Below are 9684 nucleotides of genomic sequence, written 5' to 3' on the forward strand. Positions count from 1 at the left end.
CACACTGATGCTCTCTCCTCTCACAATGCACACTGGCACTCTCCCCCCCCGCCACTGTGCACACTGGACCTCTCTCCCTCCCACAGTGTATACTGGCACTCTCCCACTCCCGAAGTGTACACTGGCACCCCCCAGCAGTGCACATTGGCATGCTCTCCCCCTCATGCACGCAGTGTACACTGGCACTCTCTCGCTCTTACGATGCACACTGGCACTCTCTACTCCTCCCACCACCGCAGTGCACACTGACGCTCTCTCCTCCCACCGTGCACACTGCCACTCCCTCCCTCCCACAGTGCACACTGGCACTCTCTCCTTCCCACAGTGCACACTGACACTCTCTCCTCTCACAGTGCACAGTGGCACTCTCTCCCCCCCACTGTGCACACTGGACCTCCCTCCATCCCACAGTGTATACTGGCACTCTCCCTCTCCCACAGTGTACACTGGCACCCCACCCCCAGCAGTGCACATTGGCATCCCCTCCACCCCCACAGTGTACACTGCCCCCCAACAGTGCACACTGGCACTCTCTCCTCCCACAGTGTGCACTGCCGCGCTCTCCCTCCCACAGTGCACACTGGCGCCCTCTCCTCCCACAGTGTACACTGGCACTCTCTTCCTCCCACAGTGCACACTGGCACTCTCTCCCTCCCACAGTGCACACTGGCACTCTCTCCCTCACACTGTGTGCACTACCACTCCCTCCCTCCCACAGTGCACACTGCCGCGCTCTCCCTCCCACAGTGCACACCGGCCCCCTCTCCTCCCACAGTGCACACTGGCACTCTCTTCCTCCCACAGTGCACACGGGCACTCTCTCCCTCACATGGTGCACACTGCCACGCTCACCCCCCCCCCCAAAATGCACACTGGCACTCTCTCTTACTGCAGTGTACACTGGCACTCTCTCCTCCAGCGGTGCACACTGGAACTCTCTCTTTCCCACAGCGCACAATGGCACTCTCTCCTCCCACAGTGTACATTAGCACTCTCTCCTCCCCACAGTGCACACTGGCACTCCCTCCCTCCCACAGTGCACACTGGCACTCTCTCCTCCCACAGTGTACACTGGCACTCTCTCCTCTCTCCCACAATGAAAACTTGCACGCTCTCCTCTCTCCCACAATGCACACTGGCACTCTCTCCATCCCGCAGTGCACACTGCACTCTCTCCTCCCACAGTGTACACTGGCACTCTCTCCTCCCACAGTGCACACTGCCATGCTCTCCCTCCCACAGTGCACACTGCCACTCCCTCCCTCCCACAGTGCACACTGGCACTCTCTCCTCCCACAGTGCACGCTGGCACTCTCCCCGCCCCACAGTGCACACTGGTACCCCCCACAGTGTACACTGCCACTCCCTCCCTCCCACAGTGCACACTGGCACTCTCTCCTTCCACAGTTCACACTGGCACTCTCCCCGCCCCACAGTGCACACTGGTACTCCCCCCCCCCACAGTGTACACTGGCACTCTCTCCCTCTCACAATGCACACTGGAACTCTCTCTTTCCCACAGCGCACAATGGCACTCTCTCCTCCCACAGTGTACACTAGCACTCTCTCCTCCCCGCAGTGCACACTGGCACTCCCTCCCTCCCACAGTGCACACTGGCACTCCCTCCCTCTCACAGTGCACACTGGCACGGTCTCCTCCCACAGTGTACACCGGCACTCTCTCCTCTCTCCCACAATGCACATTGGCACGCTCTCCTCTCTCCCACAATGCACACTGGCACTCTCTCCATCCCCGCAGTGCACACTGGCTCTCCCTCCCTCACACAGTGCACACTGGCACTCTCTCCTCCCACAGTGCACACTGCCCCCCCCACAGTGTACACTTGCACCCCACCCCCACAGTGCACACTGGCACCCCCCAAAGTGCACACGGGCACCCCCCAACAGTGCACACTGCCCCCCCAGTGCACACTGGAACTCTCTCCCTCCCACAGTGTATACTGGTACTCTCTCCTCCTGCAGTGTACACTCGCACACTCACCCACCACCCCGACCCCCACAGTGCATACTGGCACCCTCTCCATCCCACAGTGCACACTGGCCCTTTCTCCTCCAAAAGTGCACACTGGCATACTCTCCCCCTCACGCACGCAGTGTACACTGGCACTCTCTCGCTCTTACGATGCACACTGGCACTCTCTGCTCCTCCCACCACCGCAGTGCGCACTGACGCTCTCTCCTCCCACAGTGCACACGGGCACTCCCCCACCCCACAGTGCACACTGGAACTCTCTCCCTCCCACAGTGTACACTGGCACTCTCCCACTCCTGCAGTGTGCACTGGCAACCCCTCCCACAGTGCACGCTGGCACTCTCTCCTCCCACAGTGCACACCGCTGTGCTCTCCCTCCCACCGTGCACACTGACACTCTCTCCTCCCACATTGCACACTGGCACTATCTCCCACCGCACAGTGCACACTGGCACTCTCTCCTCCCACAGCGCACAGTGCAACTCTATTCCTCCCACCGTACACACTGCAACTCCCTCCCTCCCACAGTGCACACTGGCCCTTTCTCCTCCAAAAGTGCACACTGGCATGCTCTTCCCCCCACGCACGCAGTGTACACTGGCACTCTCTCGCTCTTACGATGCACACTGGCACTCTCTACTCCTCCCACCACCGCAGTGCACACTGACGCTCTCTCCTCCCACCGTGCACACGGGCACTCCCCCACCCCACAGTGCACACTGGAACTCTCTCCCTCCCACAGTGTACACTGGCACTCTCCCACCCCAGCAGTGTGCACTGGCAACCCCTCACACAGTGCACGCTGGCACTCTCTCCTCCCACAGTGCACACTGGCACTATCTCCCACCCCACAGTGCACACTGGAACTCTCTCCCTCCCACAGTGTACACTGGCACTCTCCCACTCCAGCAGTGTGCACTGGCAACCCCTCCCACCGTGCACACTGGCATTCTCTCCTCCCACATTGCACACTGGCACTATCTCCCACCACACAGTGCACACTGGCACTCTCTCCTCCCACAGCGCACAGTGCAACTCATTTCCTCCCACCGTGCACACTGCCACTCCCTCCCTCCCACAGTGCACACTGGCACTCTCTCCTCCCACAGTGCACACTGGAACTCTATTCCTCCCACCGTGCACACTGGCACTCTCTCATTCCCACAGTGCACACTGACGCTCTCTCCTCTCACAGTGCACAGTGGCACTCTCTCCCCCCCACTGTGCACACTGGACCTCCCTCCATCCCACAGTGTATACTGGCACTCTCCCTCTCCCACAGTGTACACTGGCACCCCCCCCAGCAGTGCACATTGGCATCCCCTCCACCCCCACAGTGTACACTGCCCCCCAACAGTGCACACTGGCACTCTCTCCGCCCACAGTGTGCATTGCCGCGCTCTCCCTCCCACAGTGCACACTGGCGCCCTCTCCTCCCACAGTGTACACTGGCACTCTCTCCTCCCACAGTGCACATTGGCACTCTCTCACTTCCACAGTGCACACTGACACCCCCTATAGTGCACACTTACACTCCCCCCCACAGTGCACATTGGAACTCTCTCCCTCTCACAGTGTACACTGGCACTCTCCCACTCCCGCAGTGTACACTGGCACATCCTCCCACAGTGAACGCGGGCACTCTCTCCTCCCACAGTGCATCCCTCCCACAGTGCACACTGGCACTCTCTCCTTCCACAGTGCACACTGGCACTATCTCCCACCCCACAGTGCACACTGGCACTCTCTCCTCCCACAGCGCATGCTGGAACTCTATTCCTCCCACCGTGCACACTGCCACTCCCTCCCTCCCACAGTGCATACTGGCACTCACCCCCAGTGCACAATGGCACTCCCCCCCCCTCCACGGTGTACACTGGCACTCTCTTGCTCCAAAAATGCACACTGGCACTCTCTCCTCCAACAGTGCACACTGCCCCCCCCACCCCGCCCCACTGTACACTGGAACTCTCTCCTCCCACAGTGTACACTGGTACTTTCTCTTCCTACCGTGTACACTGGCACACTCTCCCACCGTCCCCACCCCCCACAGTGCATACTGGAACCCTCTCCCTCCCACAGTGCACACTGGCACTCTCTCCTTCCCACAGTGCACACTGATGCTCTCTCCTCTCACAATGCACACTGGCACTCTCTCCCCCCGCCACTGTGCACACTGGACCTCTCTCCCTCCCACAGTGTGTACTGGCACTCTCCCACTCCCGAAGTGTACACTGGCACCCCCCAGCAGTGCACATTGGCATCCCCTCCACCCCCACAGTGTACACTGCCCCCCAACAGTGCACACTGGCACTCTCTCCTCCCACAGTGTGCACTGCCGCACTCTCCCTCCCACAGTGCACACTGGCACCCTCTCCTCCCACAGTGTACACTGGGCACTCTCTTCCTCCCACAGTGCACACTGGCATTCTCTCCCTCACACTGTGCACACTGCCACTCCCTCCCTCCCACAGTGCACACTGGCACTCTCTCCTCCCACAGTGCACATTGGCACTCTCTCACTTCCACAGTGCACACTGACACCCCCTATAGTGCACACTTACACTCCCCCCCACAGTGCACATTGGAACTCTCTCCCTCTCACAGTGTACACTGGCACTCTCCCACTCCCGCAGTGTACACTGGCACATCCTCCCACAGTGAACGCGGGCACGCTCTCCTCCCACAGTGCATCCCTCCCACAGTGCACACTGGCACTCTCTCCTTCCACAGTGCACACTGGCACTATCTCCCACCCCACAGTGCACACTGGCACTCTCTCCTCCCACAGCGCATGCTGGAACTCTATTCCTCCCACCGTGCACACTGCCACTCCCTCCCTCCCACAGTGCATACTGGCACTCACCCCCAGTGCACAATGGCACTCTCCCCCCCTCCACGGTGTACACTGGCACTCTCTTCCTCCAAAAATGCACACTGGCACTCTCTCCTCCAACAGTGCACACTGCCCCCCCACCCCGCCCCACTGCACACTGGAACTCTCTCCTCCCACAGTGTACACTGGTACTTTCTCTTCCTACCGTGTACACTGGCACACTCTCCCACCGTCCCCACCCCCCACAGTGCATACTGGAACCCTCTCCCTCCCACAGTGCACACTGGCACTCTCTCCTTCCCACAGTGCACACTGATGCTCTCTCCTCTCACAATGCACACTGGCACTCTCTCCCCCCGCCACTGTGCACACTGGACCTCTCTCCCTCCCACAGTGTGTACTGGTACTCTCCCAATCCCGAAGTGTACACTGGCACCCCCCAGCAGTGCACATTGGCACCCCCTCCACCTCCACAGTGTACACTGCCCCCCCCAACAGTGCACACTGGCACTCTCTCCTCCCACAGTGCGCACTGCCGCGCTCTCCCTCCCACAGTGCACACTGCCGCGCTCTCCCTCCCACAGTGCACACCGGCGCCCTCTCCCTCCCACAGTGCACACTGGCACTCTCTTCCTCCCACAGTGCACACGGGCACTCTCTCCCTCACACAGTGCACACTGCCACGCTCACCCCACCCAAAGTGCACACCGGCACTCTCTCTTACTGCAGTGTACACTGGCACTCTCTCCTCCAGCGGTGCACACTGGCACTCTCCTCCCGCAGTGCACATGAGCACTCTTCCAACCCACCCCCGCATTGCACACTGGCACCCCCTGCAGTGCACACTGGCACTTTCTCTCTCCCGCTATTCACACTGGCATATTCTCCCCCAAACAGTGTACACTGACACTCTCTCCTCCCTCCCACAATGCTCACTGGCACTCTCCCCCCCCCGCAGTGCACACTGGCACTCTCTCCCTTCCACAGTGCACACGGGCACTCTCTCCTCCCACAGTGCACACTTGAACCCCACCCCCCACAGTGCACACTGGCACCCCCCAAAGTGTACACGGGCACCCTCAACAGCGCACACTTCCCCCCCCCTGCCCCAGTGCACACTGGAACACGCTCCCTCCCACTGTGTACACTGGTACTTTCTCCTCCTGCCGCGTACACTGGCACAATCTCCCACCGCCCTCACCCCCCCACAGTGCATACTGCTACCCTCTCCCTCCCACAGTGCACAGTGGTACTCTCTCCTCCAAAAGTGCCCACTGGCACTCTCCCACTCCTACAATGCACACTGGCACTCTCTCCTTCCCACAGTGCACACTGACGCTCTCTCCTCTCACAGTGCACACTGACAATCCCCCCAGTGCACACTGGACCTCTCTCCCTCCCACAGTGCACACTGGCACTCTCTCCTCCCACAGTGCACACTGCCGCGCTCTCCCTCCCACAGTGCGCACTGGCACTCTCTCCTCCCACAGTGTACACTGGCACTGGCTTCCTCCCACAGTGCACACTGGCACTCTCGCCTCCCACAATGCACACAGGCACTATCTCCCACCCCACAGTGCACACTGGACCTCACTCCCTCCCACAGTGTACACTGGCACTCTCCCACTCCCGCAGTGTACACTGCCCCCCCCCAGCAGTGCACATTGGCACCCCCTCCACCCCACAGTGTACACTTGCACCCCCCCACAGTGCACATTGGCACTCTCTCCTCCCACAGTGCACACTGCCGCGCTCTCCCTCCCACAGTGCACACTGGTGCCCTCTCCTCCCACAGTGTACACTGGCATTCTCTTCCTCCCACAGTGCACACTGGCACTCTCTCCCGCACACGGTGCACACTGCCACGCTCTCCCTCCCACAGTGCACACTGGCACTCTCCCCCTCCCACAATGCACACTGGCACTCTCTCCCTCCCACAGTGTACACTGGCACTCTCTGCCTCCCACAGTGCATACTGGCACTCTCTCCCTCCCACAGTGCACACTTGCACTCTCTCACTTCCACAGTGCACACTGGCACCCCCTACAGTGCACACTTACACTCCCCCCCCCACAGTGCATATTGGAACTCTCTCCCTCCCACAGTGTACACTGACACTCTCTCACTCCCGCAGTGTACACTGGCACCCCCCCCACCCCCCGCAGTGCACATTTGCACTCTCCCCTCCTGCAGTGCACACTGACACTCTCTCCTCCCACAGTGCATACTGGCACTCTCTCCTCCTGCAGTGCACACTGCCACTCTCTCTCCCCACCCCCCGCAGTGTACACTGACACTCTCTCCCCCCACAGTGTACTCTGGAACTCCCTCCCTCTCACAATGCACACTGGCACTCTCTCCCTCCCACAGTGCACATTGGCACTCTTTCCCTCCCACAGTGTATGTTGCTACTCTCTCCTCCTGCTGTGTACACTGGCACACTCTCCCACCACCCCCGACCCACACAGTGCATACTGGCACCCTCTCCCTCCCACAGTGCATACTGGCACTCTCTCCTCTTGCAGTGCACACTGGCACTCTCTCCCCACCACAGTGCACACCAGCACTCTCTCACTTCCACAGTGCACAATGGCACCCACCCCAGTGCACACTGGCACCCCCACAGTGCACACTGGAACTCCCTCCCTCCCACAGTGTACACTGGCACTCGCTCACTCCGCAGTGTACACTGGCACACTCGCCCCCGCCCCACGCAGTGCACACGGGCACTCTCGCCTCTCGCAGTACACACTGACACTCTCTCCCCACCACAGTGCACACTGGCACTCTCTCCCCCCACCCCTGCAGTGCACACTGCCACCACCCCCCTCACACAGTGCACACTGGAACTCTCTCCCTCCCACAATGCTCACTGGCACTCTCTCCCTGCCACAGTGCACACTAGCACTTTCTCCTCCAAAAGTGCACACTGACATGCTCTCCCACCACCCACGCAGTGCACACTGGCACTCTCTCGCTCCTACAATGCACACTGGCACTCTCTACTCCCCCCACCACCGCAGTGCACACTGGCACTCTCTCCCACCCACAATGCACACTGGCACTCTCTCCTTTCCACAGTGCACACTGACGCTATCTCCTCCCACAGTGCACACGGGCACTCCCCCCACCCCACAGTGCACACTGGAACTCTCTCCCTCCCACAGTGCACACTGGCACTCTCCCACTCCCGCAGTGTACACTGGCACCCTCTCCCACAGTGCACGCTGTCACTCTCTCCTCCCACAGTGCACCCCGCTGTGCTCTCCCTCCCACAGTGCACACTGTCAGTCTCTCCTCCCACAGTGCACACTGGCACTATCTCCCACCCCACAGTGCACACTGGCACTCTCTCCTCCCACAGCGCACGCTGGATCTCTATTCCTCCCACCGTGCACACTGCCACTCCCCCTCCCACAGTGCACACTGGCACTCCCCCCCACAGTGCACACTGGCACTCTCCCCCCTCCACGGTGTACACTGGCACTCTCTTCCTCCAAAAATGCACACTGGCACTCTTTCCTCCAACAGTGCACACTGCCCCCCACCCTGCCCCAGTGCACACTGGAACTCTCTCCTCCCACAGTGTACACTGGTACTTTCTCCTCCTACCATGTACACTCTCCCACCGTCCCTGCCCCCCACAGTGCATACAGGCACCCTCTCCCTCCCACAGTGCACACTGGCACTCTCTCCTTCCTACAGTGCACACTGATGCTCTCTCCTCTCACAGTGCACACTGGCACTCTCTCCCCCCGCCACTGTGCACACTGGACCTCTCTCCCTCCCACAGTGTGTACTGGTACTCTCCCAATCCCGAAGTGTACACTGGCACCCCCCAGCAGTGCACATTGGCACCCCCTCCACCTCCACAGTGTACACTGCCCCCCCCAACAGTGCACACTGGCACTCTCTCCTCCCACAGTGCGCACTGCCGCGCTCTCCCTCCCACAGTGCACACTGCCGCGCTCTCCCTCCCACAGTGCACACCGGCGCCCTCTCCCTCCCACAGTGCACACTGGCACTCTCTTCCTCCCACAGTGCACACGGGCACTCTCTCCCTCACACAGTGCACACTGCCACGCTCACCCCACCCAAAGTGCACACTGGCACTCTCTCTTACTGCAGTGTACACTGGCACTCTCTCCTCCAGCGGTGCACACTGGCACTCTCCTCCCGCAGTGCACATGAGCACTCTTCCAACCCACCCCCGCATTGCACACTGGCACCCCCTGCAGTGCACACTGGCACTTTCTCTCTCCCGCTATTCACACTGGCATATTCTCCCCCAAACAGTGTACACTGACACTCTCTCCTCCCTCCCACAATGCTCACTGGCACTCTCCCCCCCCCCCCCCGCAGTGCACACTGGCACTCTCTCCCTTCCACAGTGCACACGGGCACTCTCTCCTCCCACAGTGCACACTTGAACCCCACCCCCCACAGTGCACACTGGCACCCCCCAAAGTGTACACGGGCACCCTCAACAGCGCACACTTCCCCCCCTGCCCCAGTGCACACTGGAACACGCTCCCTCCCACTGTGTACACTGGTACTTTCTCCTCCTGCCGCGTACACTGGCACAATCTCCCACCGCCCTCACCCCCCCACAGTGCATACTGCTACCCTCTCCCTCCCACAGTGCACAGTGGTACTCTCTCCTCCAAAAGTGCCCACTGGCACTCTCCCACTCCTACAATGCACACTGGCACTCTCTCCTTCCCACAGTGCACACTGACGCTCTCTCCTCTCACAGTGCACACTGACAATCCCCCCAGTGCACACTGGACCTCTCTCCCTCCCACAGTGCACACTGGCACTCTCTCCTCCCACAGTGCACACTGCCGCGCTCTCC

The sequence above is a fragment of the Pristiophorus japonicus genome, chromosome 8 (assembly GCF_044704955.1).
Source record: "Pristiophorus japonicus isolate sPriJap1 chromosome 8, sPriJap1.hap1, whole genome shotgun sequence".
Lineage (NCBI taxonomy): Eukaryota > Metazoa > Chordata > Chondrichthyes > Pristiophoridae > Pristiophorus > Pristiophorus japonicus.